The 17,879-nt window shown below is 45.1% G+C and overlaps 1 protein-coding gene across 1 annotated transcript in view; it reads right to left on the reverse strand.

Annotated features, from left to right (window-relative positions):
- ADA2 (adenosine deaminase 2) overlaps positions 1-15,920 on the reverse strand; it is a 31,884-nt gene extending 15,964 nt beyond the window's left edge. Inside the window, exon 1 of the mRNA XM_077267079.1 lies at positions 15,832-15,920. The gene's annotated coding sequence lies outside the window, so the exon portion shown is untranslated. The remainder of the gene's footprint in view (positions 1-15,831) is intronic.
- Positions 15,921-17,879: the final 1,959 nt, after the last annotated feature.

Consider the following 17,879-nt stretch of genomic DNA (forward strand, 5'->3'; position numbering starts at 1 on the left):
GTCCCAACCTTATTTATAAGGCAAGAAATCCCACTTATTAAACCTGACAGGGCACACCTGTGAAGTGAAAACCATTCCCGGTGACTACCTCTTGACGCTCATCAAGAGAATGCCAAGAGTGTGCAAAGCAGTCATCAAAGCAAAAGGTGGCTACTTTGAAGAACCTAGAATATAAGACATAATTTCAGTTGTTTCACACTTTTTTGTTAAGTATATAATTCCACATGTGTTAATTCATAGTTTTGATGCCTTCAGTGTGAATTTACAATTTTCATAGTCATGAAAATACAGAAAAATCTTGAAATGAGAAGATGTGTCCAAACTGTTGGTCTGTACTGTATATACAGGACAGGAGGAGTAGTACTGTGCAGTGTATATATACAGGAGGAGTGGTACTGTGCAGTGTATATATACAGGAGGAGTGGTACTGTGCAGTGTATATATACAGGAGGAGTGGTACTGTGCAGGGTATATATACAGGAGGAGCGGTACTGTGCAGTGTATATATACAGGACAGGAGGAGTAGTACTGTGCAGTGTATATATACAGGAGGAGTGGTACTGTGCAGTGTATATATACAGGAGGAGTGGTACTGTGCAGTGTATATATACAGGAGGAGTGGTACTGTGCAGTGTATATATACAGGAGGAGTGGTACTGTGCAGTGTATATATACAGGGGGAGTGGTGCTGTGCAGTGTATATATACAGGACAGGAGGAGTGGTACTGTGCAGTGTATATATACAGGAGGAGTGGTACTGTGCAGTGTATATATACAGGAGGAGTGGTACTGTGCAGTGTATATATACAGGGGGAGTGGTGCTGTGCAGTGTATATATACAGGAGGAGTGGTACTGTGCAGTGTATATATACAGGAGGAGTGGTACTGTGCAGTGTATATATACAGGGGGAGTGGTGCTGTGCAGTGTATATATATACAGGAGGAGTGGTACTGTGCAGTGTATATATACAGGAGGAGTGGTGCTGTGCAGTGTATATATACAGGAGGAGTGGTACTGTGCAGTGTATATATACAGGAGGAGTGGTGCTGTGCAGTGTATATATACAGGGGGAGTGGTACTGTGCAGTGTATATATACAGGAGTAGTGGTACTGTGCAGTGTATATATACAGGACAGGAGGAGTGGTACTGTGCAGTGTATATATACAGGAGGAGTGGTACTGTGCAGTGTATATATACAGGACAGGAGGAGTGGTACTGTGCAGTGTATATATACAGGAGGAGTGGTACTGTGCAGTGTATATATACAGGAGGAGTGGTGCTGTGCAGTGTATATATACAGGAGGAGTGGTACTGTGCAGTGTATATATACAGGAGTAGTGGTACTGTGCAGTGTATATATACAGGAGTAGTTGTACTGTGCAGTGTATATATACAGGAGGAGTGGTACTGTGCAGTGTATATATACAGGAGGAGTGGTGCTGTGCAGTGTATATATACAGGAGGAGTGGTACTGTGCAGTGTATATATACAGGAGGAGTGGTACTGTGCAGTGTATATATACAGGAGGAGTGGTGCTGTGCAGTGTATATATACAGGAGGAGTGGTACTGTGCAGTGTATATATACAGGAGTAGTGGTACTGTGCAGTGTATATATACAGGAGGAGTGGTGCTGTGCAGTGTATATATACAGGAGGAGTGGTACTGTGCAGTGTATATATACAGGAGTAGTGGTACTGTGCAGTGTATATATACAGGAGGAGTGGTACTGTGCAGTGTATATATACAGGAGGAGTGGTGCTGTGCAGTGTATATATACAGGAGGAGTGGTACTGTGCAGTGTATATATACAGGAGTAGTGGTACTGTGCAGTGTATATATACAGGACAGGAGGAGTGGTACTGTGCAGTGTATATATACAGGAGGAGTGGTACTGTGCAGTGTATATATACAGGACAGGAGGAGTGGTACTGTGCAGTGTATATATACAGGAGCAGTGGTACTGTGCAGTGTATATATACAGGGGGAGTGGTACTGTGCAGTGTATATATACAGGAGGAGTGGTACTGTGCAGTGTATATATACAGGAGGAGCGGTACTGTGCAGTGTATATATACAGGAGGAGTGGTGCTGTGCAGTGTATATATACAGGGGGAGTGGTGCTGTGCAGTGTATATATACAGGACAGGAGGAGTGGTACTGTGCAGTGTATATATACAGGAGGAGTGGTACTGTGCAGTGTATATATACAGGAGGAGTGGTACTGTGCAGTGTATATATACAGGGGGAGTGGTGCTGTGCAGTGTATATATACAGGACAGGAGGAGTGGTACTGTGCAGTGTATATATACAGGAGGAGTGGTACTGTGCAGTGTATATATACAGGAGGAGTGGTACTGTGCAGTGTATATATACAGGGGGAGTGGTGCTGTGCAGTGTATATATACAGGAGGAGTGGTACTGTGCAGTGTATATATACAGGAGGAGTGGTACTGTGCAGTGTATATATACAGGGGGAGTGGTGCTGTGCAGTGTATATATATACAGGAGGAGTGGTACTGTGCAGTGTATATATACAGGAGGAGTGGTGCTGTGCAGTGTATATATACAGGAGGAGTGGTACTGTGCAGTGTATATACAGGAGGAGTGGTACTGTGCAGTGTATATATACAGGAGGAGTGGTACTGTGCAGTGTATATATACAGGAGGAGTGGTGCTGTGCAGTGTATATATACAGGGGGAGTGGTACTGTGCAGTGTATATATACAGGAGTAGTGGTACTGTGCAGTGTATATATACAGGACAGGAGGAGTGGTACTGTGCAGTGTATATATACAGGAGGAGTGGTACTGTGCAGTGTATATATACAGGACAGGAGGAGTGGTACTGTGCAGTGTATATATACAGGAGGAGTGGTACTGTGCAGTGTATATATACAGGAGGAGTGGTGCTGTGCAGTGTATATATACAGGAGGAGTGGTACTGTGCAGTGTATATATACAGGAGTAGTGGTACTGTGCAGTGTATATATACAGGAGTAGTGGTACTGTGCAGTGTATATATACAGGAGGAGTGGTACTGTGCAGTGTATATATACAGGAGGAGTGGTGCTGTGCAGTGTATATATACAGGAGGAGTGGTACTGTGCAGTGTATATATACAGGAGGAGTGGTACTGTGCAGTGTATATATACAGGAGGAGTGGTGCTGTGCAGTGTATATATACAGGAGGAGTGGTACTGTGCAGTGTATATATACAGGAGTAGTGGTACTGTGCAGTGTATATATATACAGGAGGAGTGGTGCTGTGCAGTGTATATATACAGGAGGAGTGGTACTGTGCAGTGTATATATACAGGAGTAGTGGTACTGTGCAGTGTATATATACAGGAGGAGTGGTACTGTGCAGTGTATATATACAGGAGGAGTGGTGCTGTGCAGTGTATATATACAGGAGGAGTGGTACTGTGCAGTGTATATATACAGGAGTAGTGGTACTGTGCAGTGTATATATACAGGACAGGAGGAGTGGTACTGTGCAGTGTATATATACAGGAGGAGTGGTACTGTGCAGTGTATATATACAGGACAGGAGGAGTGGTACTGTGCAGTGTATATATACAGGAGGAGTGGTACTGTGCAGTGTATATATACAGGAGGAGTGGTACTGTGCAGTGTATATATACAGGAGGAGTGGTACTGTGCAGTGTATATATACAGGAGGGGTACTGTGCAGTGTATATATACAGGAGGAGTGGTACTGTGCAGTGTATATACAGGAGGAGTGGTACTGTGCAGTGTATATATACAGGAGGAGTGGTACTGTGCAGTGTATATATACAGGAGGAGTGGTACTGTGCAGTGTATATATACAGGAGGAGTGGTACTGTGCAATGTATATATACAGGAGGAGTGGTGCTGTGCAGTGTATATATACAGGGGGAGTGGTGCTGTGCAGTGTATATATACAGGACAGGAGGAGTGGTACTGTGCAGTGTATATATACAGGAGGAGTGGTACTGTACTGTGCAGTGTATATATACAGGGGGAGTGGTGCTGTGCAGTGTATATATACAGGACAGGAGGAGTGGTACTGTGCAGTGTATATATACAGGAGGAGTGGTACTGTGCAGTGTATATATACAGGAGGAGTGGTACTGTGCAGTGTATATATACAGGGGGAGTGGTGCTGTGCAGTGTATATATACAGGAGGAGTGGTACTGTGCAGTGTATATATACAGGAGGAGTGGTACTGTGCAGTGTATATATACAGGGGGAGTGGTGCTGTGCAGTGTATATATACAGGACAGGAGGAGTGGTACTGTGCAGTGTATATATACAGGAGGAGTGGTACTGTGCAGTGTATATATACAGGACAGGAGGAGTGGTACTGTGCAGTGTATATATACAGGAGGAGTGGTACTGTGCAGTGTATATATACAGGGGGAGTGGTACTGTGCAGTGTATATATACAGGAGGAGTGGTACTGTGCAGTGTATATATACAGGAGGAGTGGTACTGTGCAGTGTATATATACAGGAGGAGTGGTGCTGTGCAGTGTATATATACAGGGGGAGTGGTGCTGTGCAGTGTATATATACAGGACAGGAGGAGTGGTACTGTGCAGTGTATATATACAGGAGGAGTGGTGCTGTGCAGTGTATATATACAGGGGGAGTGGTACTGTGCAGTGTATATATACAGGAGGAGTGGTGCTGTGCAGTGTATATATACAGGGGGAGTGGTGCTGTGCAGTGTATATATACAGGACAGGAGGAGCGGTACTGTGCAGTGTATATATACAGGAGGAGTGGTACTGTGCAGTGTATATATACAGGAGGAGTGGTACTGTGCAGTGTATATATACAGGAGGAGTGGTACTGTGCAGTGTATATATACAGGAGGAGTGGTACTGTGCAGTGTATATATACAGGGGGAGTGGTGCTGTGCAGTGTATATATACAGGACAGGAGGAGTGGTACTGTGCAGTGTATATATACAGGAGGAGTGGTACTGTGCAGTGTATATATACAGGAGGAGTGGTACTGTGCAGTGTATATATACAGGGGGAGTGGTGCTGTGCAGTGTATATATACAGGAGGAGTGGTACTGTGCAGTGTATATATACAGGAGGAGTGGTACTGTGCAGTGTATATATACAGGGGGAGTGGTGCTGTGCAGTGTATATATATACAGGAGGAGTGGTACTGTGCAGTGTATATATACAGGAGGAGTGGTGCTGTGCAGTGTATATATACAGGAGGAGTGGTACTGTGCAGTGTATATATACAGGAGGAGTGGTGCTGTGCAGTGTATATATACAGGGGGAGTGGTACTGTGCAGTGTATATATACAGGAGTAGTGGTACTGTGCAGTGTATATATACAGGACAGGAGGAGTGGTACTGTGCAGTGTATATATACAGGAGGAGTGGTACTGTGCAGTGTATATATACAGGACAGGAGGAGTGGTACTGTGCAGTGTATATATACAGGAGGAGTGGTACTGTGCAGTGTATATATACAGGAGGAGTGGTGCTGTGCAGTGTATATATACAGGAGGAGTGGTACTGTGCAGTGTATATATACAGGAGTAGTGGTACTGTGCAGTGTATATATACAGGAGTAGTTGTACTGTGCAGTGTATATATACAGGAGGAGTGGTACTGTGCAGTGTATATATACAGGAGGAGTGGTGCTGTGCAGTGTATATATACAGGAGGAGTGGTACTGTGCAGTGTATATATACAGGAGGAGTGGTACTGTGCAGTGTATATATACAGGAGGAGTGGTGCTGTGCAGTGTATATATACAGGAGGAGTGGTACTGTGCAGTGTATATATACAGGAGTAGTGGTACTGTGCAGTGTATATATACAGGAGGAGTGGTGCTGTGCAGTGTATATATACAGGAGGAGTGGTACTGTGCAGTGTATATATACAGGAGTAGTGGTACTGTGCAGTGTATATATACAGGAGGAGTGGTACTGTGCAGTGTATATATACAGGAGGAGTGGTGCTGTGCAGTGTATATATACAGGAGGAGTGGTACTGTGCAGTGTATATATACAGGAGTAGTGGTACTGTGCAGTGTATATATACAGGACAGGAGGAGTGGTACTGTGCAGTGTATATATACAGGAGGAGTGGTACTGTGCAGTGTATATATACAGGACAGGAGGAGTGGTACTGTGCAGTGTATATATACAGGAGCAGTGGTACTGTGCAGTGTATATATACAGGGGGAGTGGTACTGTGCAGTGTATATATACAGGAGGAGTGGTACTGTGCAGTGTATATATACAGGAGGAGCGGTACTGTGCAGTGTATATATACAGGAGGAGTGGTGCTGTGCAGTGTATATATACAGGGGGAGTGGTGCTGTGCAGTGTATATATACAGGACAGGAGGAGTGGTACTGTGCAGTGTATATATACAGGAGGAGTGGTACTGTGCAGTGTATATATACAGGAGGAGTGGTACTGTGCAGTGTATATATACAGGGGGAGTGGTGCTGTGCAGTGTATATATACAGGACAGGAGGAGTGGTACTGTGCAGTGTATATATACAGGAGGAGTGGTACTGTGCAGTGTATATATACAGGAGGAGTGGTACTGTGCAGTGTATATATACAGGGGGAGTGGTGCTGTGCAGTGTATATATACAGGAGGAGTGGTACTGTGCAGTGTATATATACAGGAGGAGTGGTACTGTGCAGTGTATATATACAGGGGGAGTGGTGCTGTGCAGTGTATATATATACAGGAGGAGTGGTACTGTGCAGTGTATATATACAGGAGGAGTGGTGCTGTGCAGTGTATATATACAGGAGGAGTGGTACTGTGCAGTGTATATACAGGAGGAGTGGTACTGTGCAGTGTATATATACAGGAGGAGTGGTACTGTGCAGTGTATATATACAGGAGGAGTGGTGCTGTGCAGTGTATATATACAGGGGGAGTGGTACTGTGCAGTGTATATATACAGGAGTAGTGGTACTGTGCAGTGTATATATACAGGACAGGAGGAGTGGTACTGTGCAGTGTATATATACAGGAGGAGTGGTACTGTGCAGTGTATATATACAGGACAGGAGGAGTGGTACTGTGCAGTGTATATATACAGGAGGAGTGGTACTGTGCAGTGTATATATACAGGAGGAGTGGTGCTGTGCAGTGTATATATACAGGAGGAGTGGTACTGTGCAGTGTATATATACAGGAGTAGTGGTACTGTGCAGTGTATATATACAGGAGTAGTGGTACTGTGCAGTGTATATATACAGGAGGAGTGGTACTGTGCAGTGTATATATACAGGAGGAGTGGTGCTGTGCAGTGTATATATACAGGAGGAGTGGTACTGTGCAGTGTATATATACAGGAGGAGTGGTACTGTGCAGTGTATATATACAGGAGGAGTGGTGCTGTGCAGTGTATATATACAGGAGGAGTGGTACTGTGCAGTGTATATATACAGGAGTAGTGGTACTGTGCAGTGTATATATATACAGGAGGAGTGGTGCTGTGCAGTGTATATATACAGGAGGAGTGGTACTGTGCAGTGTATATATACAGGAGTAGTGGTACTGTGCAGTGTATATATACAGGAGGAGTGGTACTGTGCAGTGTATATATACAGGAGGAGTGGTGCTGTGCAGTGTATATATACAGGAGGAGTGGTACTGTGCAGTGTATATATACAGGAGTAGTGGTACTGTGCAGTGTATATATACAGGACAGGAGGAGTGGTACTGTGCAGTGTATATATACAGGAGGAGTGGTACTGTGCAGTGTATATATACAGGACAGGAGGAGTGGTACTGTGCAGTGTATATATACAGGAGGAGTGGTACTGTGCAGTGTATATATACAGGAGGAGTGGTACTGTGCAGTGTATATATACAGGAGGAGTGGTACTGTGCAGTGTATATATACAGGAGGGGTACTGTGCAGTGTATATATACAGGAGGAGTGGTACTGTGCAGTGTATATACAGGAGGAGTGGTACTGTGCAGTGTATATATACAGGAGGAGTGGTACTGTGCAGTGTATATATACAGGAGGAGTGGTACTGTGCAGTGTATATATACAGGAGGAGTGGTACTGTGCAATGTATATATACAGGAGGAGTGGTGCTGTGCAGTGTATATATACAGGGGGAGTGGTGCTGTGCAGTGTATATATACAGGACAGGAGGAGTGGTACTGTGCAGTGTATATATACAGGAGGAGTGGTACTGTACTGTGCAGTGTATATATACAGGGGGAGTGGTGCTGTGCAGTGTATATATACAGGACAGGAGGAGTGGTACTGTGCAGTGTATATATACAGGAGGAGTGGTACTGTGCAGTGTATATATACAGGAGGAGTGGTACTGTGCAGTGTATATATACAGGGGGAGTGGTGCTGTGCAGTGTATATATACAGGAGGAGTGGTACTGTGCAGTGTATATATACAGGAGGAGTGGTACTGTGCAGTGTATATATACAGGGGGAGTGGTGCTGTGCAGTGTATATATACAGGACAGGAGGAGTGGTACTGTGCAGTGTATATATACAGGAGGAGTGGTACTGTGCAGTGTATATATACAGGACAGGAGGAGTGGTACTGTGCAGTGTATATATACAGGAGGAGTGGTACTGTGCAGTGTATATATACAGGGGGAGTGGTACTGTGCAGTGTATATATACAGGAGGAGTGGTACTGTGCAGTGTATATATACAGGAGGAGTGGTACTGTGCAGTGTATATATACAGGAGGAGTGGTGCTGTGCAGTGTATATATACAGGGGGAGTGGTGCTGTGCAGTGTATATATACAGGACAGGAGGAGTGGTACTGTGCAGTGTATATATACAGGAGGAGTGGTGCTGTGCAGTGTATATATACAGGGGGAGTGGTACTGTGCAGTGTATATATACAGGAGGAGTGGTGCTGTGCAGTGTATATATACAGGGGGAGTGGTGCTGTGCAGTGTATATATACAGGACAGGAGGAGCGGTACTGTGCAGTGTATATATACAGGAGGAGTGGTACTGTGCAGTGTATATATACAGGACAGGAGTGGTGGTACTGTGCAGTGTATATATACAGGAGGAGTGGTACTGTGCAGTGTATATATACAGGGGGAGCGGTGCTGTGCAGTGTATATATACAGGACAGGAGGAGTGGTACTGTGCAGTGTATATATACAGGAGGAGTGGTACTGTGCAGTGTATATATACAGGACAGGAGTGGTGGTATTGTGCAGTGTATATATACAGGAGGAGTGGTACTGTGCAGTGTATATATACAGGGGGAGTGGTACTGTGCAGTGTATATATACAGGAGGAGTGGTACTGTGCAGTGTATATATACAGGAGGAGTGGTATTGTGCAGTGTATATATACAGGAGGAGTGGTACTGTGCAGTGTATATATACAGGGGGAGTGGTGCTGTGCAGTGTATATATACAGGACAGGAGGAGTGGTACTGTGCAGTGTATATATACAGGAGGAGTGGTACTGTGCAGTGTATATATACAGGACAGGAGGAGTGGTACTGTGCAGTGTATATATACAGGAGGAGTGGTACTATGCAGTGTATATATACAGGGGGAGTGGTACTGTGCAGTGTATATATACAGGAGGAGTGGTACTGTGCAGTGTATATATACAGGAGGAGTGGTACTGTGCAGTGTATATATACAGGAGGAGTGGTGCTGTGCAGTGTATATATACAGGGGGAGTGGTGCTGTGCAGTGTATATATACAGGACAGGAGGAGTGGTACTGTGCAGTGTATATATACAGGAGGAGTGGTACTGTGCAGTGTATATATACAGGGGGAGTGGTGCTGTGCAGTGTATATATACAGGACAGGAGGAGTGGTACTGTGCAGTGTATATATACAGGAGGAGTGGTACTGTGCAGTGTATATATACAGGAGGAGTGGTACTGTGCAGTGTATATATACAGGGGGAGTGGTGCTGTGCAGTGTATATATACAGGAGGAGTGGTACTGTGCAGTGTATATATACAGGAGGAGTGGTACTGTGCAGTGTATATATACAGGGGGAGTGGTGCTGTGCAGTGTATATATACAGGACAGGAGGAGTGGTACTGTGCAGTGTATATATACAGGAGGAGTGGTACTGTGCAGTGTATATATACAGGACAGGAGGAGTGGTACTGTGCAGTGTATATATACAGGAGGAGTGGTACTGTGCAGTGTATATATACAGGGGGAGTGGTACTGTGCAGTGTATATATACAGGAGGAGTGGTACTGTGCAGTGTATATATACAGGAGGAGTGGTACTGTGCAGTGTATATATACAGGAGGAGTGGTGCTGTGCAGTGTATATATACAGGGGGAGTGGTGCTGTGCAGTGTATATATACAGGACAGGAGGAGTGGTACTGTGCAGTGTATATATACAGGAGGAGTGGTACTGTGCAGTGTATATATACAGGACAGGAGTGGTGGTACTGTGCAGTGTATATATACAGGAGGAGTGGTACTGTGCAGTGTATATATACAGGGGGAGCGGTGCTGTGCAGTGTATATATACAGGACAGGAGGAGTGGTACTGTGCAGTGTATATATACAGGAGGAGTGGTACTGTGCAGTGTATATATACAGGACAGGAGTGGTGGTACTGTGCAGTGTATATATACAGGAGGAGTGGTACTGTGCAGTGTATATATACAGGGGGAGTGGTACTGTGCAGTGTATATATACAGGAGGAGTGGTACTGTGCAGTGTATATATACAGGAGGAGTGGTACTGTGCAGTGTATATATACAGGAGGAGTGGTGCTGTGCAGTGTATATATACAGGAGGAGTGGTACTGTGCAGTGTATATATACAGGAGGAGTGGTACTGTGCAGTGTATATATACAGGGGGAGTGGTACTGTGCAGTGTATATATACAGGGGGAGTGGTGCTGTGCAGTGTATATATACAGGACAGGAGGAGTGGTACTGTGCAGTGTATATATACAGGAGGAGTGGTACTGTGCAGTGTATATATACAGGAGGAGTGGTACTATGCAGTGTATATATACAGGGGGAGTGGTGCTGTGCAGTGTATATATACAGGAGGAGTGGTACTGTGCAGTGTATATATACAGGGGGAGTGGTGCTGTGCAGTGTATATATACAGGACAGGAGGAGTGGTACTGTGCAGTGTATATATACAGGAGGAGTGGTACTGTGCAGTGTATATATACAGGAGGAGTGGTACTATGCAGTGTATATATACAGGGGGAGTGGTGCTGTGCAGTGTATATATACAGGAGGAGTGGTATTGTGCAGTGTATATATACAGGGGGAGTGGTGCTGTGCAGTGTATATATACAGGACAGGAGGAGTGGTACTGTGCAGTGTATACATACAGGAGGAGTGGTACTGTGCAGTGTATATATACAGGACAGGAGGAGTGGTACTGTGCAGTGTATATATACAGGACAGGAGGAGTGGTACTGTGCAGTGTATACAGGAGGAGTGGTGCTGTGCAGTGTATATATACAGGAGGAGTGGTACTGTGCAGTGTATATATACAGGAGGAGTGGTACTGTGCAGTGTATATATACAGGGGGAGTGGTACTGTGCAGTGTATATATACAGGAGGAGTGGTACTGTGCAGTGTATATATACAGAAGGAGTGGTGCTGTGCAGTGTATATATACAGGAGGAGTGGTCCTGTGCAGTGTATATATACAGGAGGAGTGGTACTGTGCAGTGTATATATACAGGAGGAGTGGTACTGTGCAGTGTATATACAGGAGGAGTGGTACTGTGCAGTGTATATATATGCAGGACAGGAGGAGTGGTACTGTGCAGTGTATATATACAGGAGGAGTGGTACTGTGCAGTGTATATATACAGGGGGAGTGGTGCTGTGCAGTGTATATATACAGGACAGGAGGAGTGGTACTGTGCAGTGTATATATACAGGAGGAGTGGTACTGTGCAGTGTATATATACAGGACAGGAGTGGTGGTACTGTGCAGTGTATATATACAGGAGGAGTGGTACTGTGCAGTGTATATATAAAGGGGGAGCGGTGCTGTGCAGTGTATATATACAGGACAGGAGGAGTGGTACTGTGCAGTGTATATATACAGGAGGAGTGGTACTGTGCAGTGTATATATACAGGACAGGAGTGGTGGTACTGTGCAGTGTATATATACAGGAGGAGTGGTACTGTGCAGTGTATATATACAGGGGGAGTGGTACTGTGCAGTGTATATATACAGGAGGAGTGGTACTGTGCAGTGTATATATACAGGAGGAGTGGTACTGTGCAGTGTATATATACAGGAGGAGTGGTGCTGTGCAGTGTATATATACAGGAGGAGTGGTACTGTGCAGTGTATATATACAGGAGGAGTGGTACTGTGCAGTGTATATATACAGGGGGAGTGGTACTGTGCAGTGTATATATACAGGGGGAGTGGTGCTGTGCAGTGTATATATACAGGACAGGAGGAGTGGTACTGTGCAGTGTATATATACAGGAGGAGTGGTACTATGCAGTGTATATATACAGGGGGAGTGGTGCTGTGCAGTGTATATATACAGGAGGAGTGATACTGTGCAGTGTATATATACAGGAGGAGTGATACTGTGCAGTGTATATATACAGGGGGAGTGGTGCTGTGCAGTGTATATATACAGGACAGGAGGAGTGGTACTGTGCAGTGTATACATACAGGAGGAGTGGTACTGTGCAGTGTATATATACAGGACAGGAGGAGTGGTACTGTGCAGTGTATATATACAGGAGGAGTGGTACTGTGCAGTGTATATATACAGGGGGAGTGGTACTGTGCAGTGTATATATACAGGAGGAGTGGTACTGTGCAGTGTATATATACAGGAGGAGTGGTTCTGTGCAGTGTATATATACAGGAGGAGTGGTACTGTGCAGTGTATATATACAGGGGGAGTGGTGCTGTGCAGTGTATATACACAGGAGGAGTGGTACTGTGCAGTGTATATACAGGAGGAGTGGTACTGTGCAGTGTATATATGCAGGACAGGAGGAGTGGTACTGTGCAGTGTATATATACAGGAGGAGTGGTACTGTGCAGTGTATATATACAGGAGGAGTGGTACTGTGCAGTGTATATATACAGGAGGAGCGGTACTGTGCAGTGTATATATACAGGAGGAGTGGTGCTGTGCAGTGTATGTATACAGGAGGAGCGGTACTGTGCAGTGTATATATACAGGAGGAGTGGTGCTGTGCAGTGTATATATACAGGAGGAGCGGTACTGTGCAGTGTATATATACAGGAGGAGTGGTACTGTGCAGTGTATATATACAGGAGGAGTGGTACTGTGCAGTGTATATATACAGGAGGAGTGGTGCTGTGCAGTGTATATATACAGGAGGAGTGGTACTGTGCAGTGTATATATACAGGAGGAGTGGTGCTGTGCAGTGTATATATTCAGGAGGAGTGGTACTGTGCAGTGTATATATACAGGAGGAGTGGTGCTGTGCAGTGTATATATACAGGAGGAGTGGTACTGTGCAGTGTATATATACAGGAGGAGTGGTACTGTGCAGTGTATATATACAGGAGGAGCGGTACTGTGCAGTGTATATATACAGGAGGAGTGGTACTGTGCAGTGTATATATACAGGAGGAGTGGTACTGTGCAGTGTATATATACAGGGGGAGTGGTACTGTGCAGTGTATATATACAGGAGGAGTGGTACTGTGCAGTGTATATATACAGGAGGAGTGGTGCTGTGTAGTGTATATATACAGGAGGAGTGGTACTGTGCAGTGTATATATACAGGAGGAGTGGTACTGTGCAGTGTATATATACAGGAGGAGTGGTACTGTGCAGTGTATATACAGGAGGAGTGGTACTGTGCAGTGTATATATGCAGGACAGGAGGAGTGGTACTGTGCAGTGTATATATACAGGAGGAGTGGTACTGTGCAGTGTATATATACAGGAGGAGTGGTACTGTGCAGTGTATATATACAGGAGGAGTGGTACTGTGCAGTGTATATATACAGGAGGAGCGGTACTGTGCAGTGTATATATACAGGAGGAGTGGTGCTGTGCAGTGTATATATACAGGAGGAGCGGTACTGTGCAGTGTATATATACAGGAGGAGTGGTGCTGTGCAGTGTATATATACAGGAGGAGTGGTACTGTGCAGTGTATATATACAGGAGGAGTGGTACTGTGCAGTGTATATATACAGGAGGAGTGGTACTGTGCAGTGTATATATACAGAAGGAGTGGTGCTGTGCAGTGTATATATACAGGAGGAGTGGTACTGTGCAGTGTATATATACAGGAGGAGTGGTGCTGTGCAGTGTATATATACAGGAGGAGTGGTACTGTGCAGTGTATATATACAGGAGGAGTGGTGCTGTGCAGTGTATATATACAGGAGGAGTGGTACTGTGCAGTGTATATATACAGGAGGAGTGGTACTGTGCAGTGTATATATACAGGAGGAGCGGTACTGTGCAGTGTATATATACAGGAGGAGTGGTACTGTGCAGTGTATATATACAGGACAGGAGGAGTGGTACTGTGCAGTGTATATATACAGGAGGAGTGGTACTTTGCAGTGTATATACAGGAGGAGTGGTACTGTGCAGTGTATATATACAGGACAGGAGGAGTGGTACTGTGCAGTGTATATATACAGGAGGAGTGGTGCTGTGCAGTGTATATATACAGGAGGAGCGGTACTGTGCAGTGTGTATATACAGGAGGAGTAGTACTGTGCAGTGTATATATACAGGAGGAGTGGTACTGTGCGGTGTATATATACAGGAGGAGTGGTACTGTGCAGTGTATATATACAGGAGGAGTGGTACTGTGCAGTGTATATATACAGGAGGAGTGGTACTGTGCAGTGTGTATATACAGGAGGAGTGGTACTGTGCAGTGTATATATACAGGAGGAGTGGTACTGTGCAGTGTATATATACAGGAGGAGTGGTTCTGTGCAGTGTATACATACAGGAGGAGTGGTACTGTGCAGTGTGTATATACAGGAGGAGTGGTACTGTGCAGGGTATATATACAGGACAGGAGGAGTGGTACTGTGCAGGGTATATATACAGGACAGGAGGAGTGGTACTGTGCAGTGTATATATACAGGAGGAGCGGTACTGTGCAGTGTATATATACAGGAGGAGTGGTACTGTGCAGTGTATATATACAGGAGAAGTGGTGCTGTGCAGTGTATATATACAGGAGGAGTGGTACTGTGCAGTGTATATATACAGGAGGAGTGGTACTGTGCAGTGTATATATACAGGAGGAGTGGTTCTGTGCAGTGTATACATACAGGAGGAGTGGTACTGTGCAGTGTGTATATACAGGAGGAGTGGTACTGTGCAGGGTATATATACAGGACAGGAGGAGTGGTACTGTGCAGGGTATATATACAGGACAGGAGGAGCGGCACTGTGCAGTGTATATATACAGGAGGACTGGTACCGTGCAGTGTATATATACAGGAGGAGTGGTACTGTGCAGTGTATATATACAGGAGGAGTGGTACTGTGCAGTGTATATATACAGGAGGAGTGGTACTGTGCAGGGTATATATACAGGAGGAGTGGTACTGTGCAGTGTATATATACAGGAGGAGTGGTACTGTGCAGTGTATATATACAGGAGGAGTGGTACTGTGCAGTGTATATATACAGGAGGAGTGGTACTGTGCAGTGTATATATACAGGAGGAGTGGTACTGTGCAGTGTATATATACAGGAGGAGTGGTACTGTGCAGTGTATATATACAGGAGGAGCGGTACTGTGCAGTGTATGGGGGTGATAGTTCCCTGGTTAGTATTGGGAGGGGACGTGTTAGGGTTCTGCGCACAGGAGCAGTCACAGACCTTTGTGATGTTTGGTGTCTGATCCTTCCTGATCTTTATGGGAGAAGTCCCAGACTGAGCTCAATCACAACAACCATCGATCCCCTCCCCCACCTGCAGTGTCACTGCTCTGGCAGCATTACCACTGGCCGGTGACCAGACTCCGCCCGCTGCTTGTCCCATGGTGCGGGGTGTTATTCTGCGTTCAGTGTATACTAAACATTTTACTATACACAGTGCCTTGAATAAGTCTTCATACCCCGTGAACTTTTCTACATTTTTTCACATTACACCCATGTATTTTATTGGGATTCTCTGTGACACCAATGCAGAATAACGAGCATTTTTGACGTGTAAAGTATCTTTCGCTGCAGATACTGCTGCAGTCTTTTAGGGTCTGTCTTTGGAGCTTTGCACATCTAGAGGTGACATTTTGCCCCTTCCTCTTTGTCCCCTCGCTCTCACTCAGCGAGAATGGATGGAGACGTCTGTGATCAGTCATTTTCACAGATTCTCTGGGATTTGGGTCTGGACTGTGACGGCGCCGTTCACACACATGACTATGCTATTATCTAATTGTAACTCTGGCAGGAGGTTTAGGGTCATTGTCCTGTTGAAAAGTGACCCTACGCCCCCACTCTTTGCTGCCACCACCATGTGTGACTGTGGGGAAGGTGTTTTCGGGGTGATGTGCAGTGCTGATTTTCCACCACACACAGTGTTTAGCATTTAGCCCCAAAAGTTCTCCTTTGGTCTCATCTGAGCAGAGCCCCTTCTTCCACATACTTACTGTGTCCCAAACTGTAAATGAGACTTCTTGTGGCTTTCAAAACTGTCATTCTTCTTGCCACTCTTCCATAAAGATGAGGTTTGGGGAGTATATGACTAATAGTTGTCCTTTGGACCAGTCCGGTGGGTCCCAGGGCAAAATTTAAACCTGGCCTCCTCAGACACACATCCAGCTAAAATAGGCACTGTAGTCGGCCAGCCCCCTCCAGCACAGATCTGGTCAGGATCGCACCCTCTGTAGCCATTATCAGTACATCCCTGCTGTTGACAGATTTTCCCACCTGAGCTGTGGGCTCCTCCAGTGACCACAGGCCTCTTGGCTGCTTTTCTAATCTGTGCTCTCCTTGCTTGGGATGTCAGGTTAGGTGACGGCCATGTATTGGTAGGTTTGCAGTTGTGCCATACTCCTTCCATTTCTGGATGATGGATTACACATTGCTCCGTGAGATGTTCAGAGCTTGAGCTATTTTTTTTATAACCTATTCCATCTTTACTCTTCTCCAAAACTTTATCCCTGACCTGTCTGGTGGGCTCTTTGGTTTTCATGATGCTGTTTGGTCCCTGACACAAACCGCTGAGGCTTCTGGAAGCGATTGATTGGTCACTCGGGATTATATTTTGGCTGCAGATCTCTGGTTACTGGTGGGTTAGATGAGACACTAGGGGGCAGCAGTGTGCTAGAGGTGAAATCCAAAGATAAATGAAGAGCATTGAGGAATATAAAGCCAGATCGGTGCCTGACATCCGTTTTGCAGTGATCACAGATGGTCGCGATATCTGGACAATCCTCTGTGAGCGAAACAAATCTGTAACATAAACCTCTGTTCTGGACTCCGGGCTTATAGCTCTTACATACACTGATACATTGTAACAAGTCCATCAGCAGTAAAAAATAAAAATAAAAATAAGTTTGAGGTTCAGATGAATGTAAGATGTTAATGTTTCCATTCACTGACAGAAAGAAGAGCTCTGACATTCTCAGAACAATTAAAGCCAAGTATATTAGAAAGTTGTAGAACTTTGTAATAAATAATCCTTTAACCTTTCTTGCAGAAAACTCGCTTGATAATTAATAACTTTACCTCTTTATTCTTACAAAAAGAAGGAGTCGGCAGTACAGAAGTGCGATGAAAGGGTTAATGTTACAAGTTGGGGACATTGTTTCCTGAGTAAAGTGGGTCAGTGTCACAAAGTAACAGCTCCAGCAGCTGCGTCCCCCCCGACCGTGCAGCTGGCATCACCCAGAGCGGGTAACAATAAGGAGACCTCGGGGTGATGGC

The sequence above is a fragment of the Ranitomeya variabilis genome, chromosome 5 (assembly GCF_051348905.1).
Source record: "Ranitomeya variabilis isolate aRanVar5 chromosome 5, aRanVar5.hap1, whole genome shotgun sequence".
Taxonomy (NCBI): Eukaryota; Metazoa; Chordata; class Amphibia; order Anura; family Dendrobatidae; genus Ranitomeya; species Ranitomeya variabilis.